The sequence below is a fragment of the Antrostomus carolinensis genome, unplaced genomic scaffold, assembly GCF_000700745.2.
Source record: "Antrostomus carolinensis isolate BGI_N321 unplaced genomic scaffold, ASM70074v2 scaffold52451, whole genome shotgun sequence".
NCBI classification, from domain to species: domain Eukaryota; kingdom Metazoa; phylum Chordata; class Aves; order Caprimulgiformes; family Caprimulgidae; genus Antrostomus; species Antrostomus carolinensis.
The window spans coordinates 2,621-3,137 of NW_010297226.1; the positions used below are offsets into that span (position 1 = coordinate 2,621).

The 517-nt window shown below is 48.0% G+C and overlaps 1 protein-coding gene across 1 annotated transcript in view; it reads right to left on the reverse strand.

The window, feature by feature from the left end:
• The window catches only part of PUS3 (pseudouridine synthase 3), a 3,612-nt gene that overhangs the window by 2,406 nt on the left and 689 nt on the right, over positions 1–517 (reverse strand). The window lies entirely within an intron of this gene.

Below are 517 nucleotides of genomic sequence, written 5' to 3' on the forward strand. Positions count from 1 at the left end.
CAGATGCTTCGGATTCCTTTAATAAAACAGAGAAAGTTGCAGGCTGCCTACGTAGCCCAGCCTCAAAACGGCTTCAACTTTAGTCAGTTTTTTAAGCTATAATGTGCTTTTTAATTGAATTTGATTTAATTTTTGCTAGAGTGATGATTTGAAAGCGGCAGCAACCTGGCTGACTGGGAAACCTGGAGCAAATTAACGCCGCAGGTGCTTAAACGATGCAAGAAAAGGTGGCCCCTGGCTCTTATTTTGTGTGGTTCATCTTGTGAAGGAGAACAGATCGCTCATCCGAGCCAAAAACTAAAGCAACGACACAAAAACTAAAGCAACAAGCCAAAAATTAAACCAGCGAGCCAAAAACTAAACCCTCTCCACTTCCTGAGCCGGGAGGGAAGGAGCGACTGGCCCAGCAGCCAAGCCGTGTCATTCCACGATGGATCCGTGCCCGCTGGGTTGGCTCCTCTCCCTCCACCTCCCACTCCTACGCTCTCTTCCGGATCTTTTCGGACCCTTCTGCACA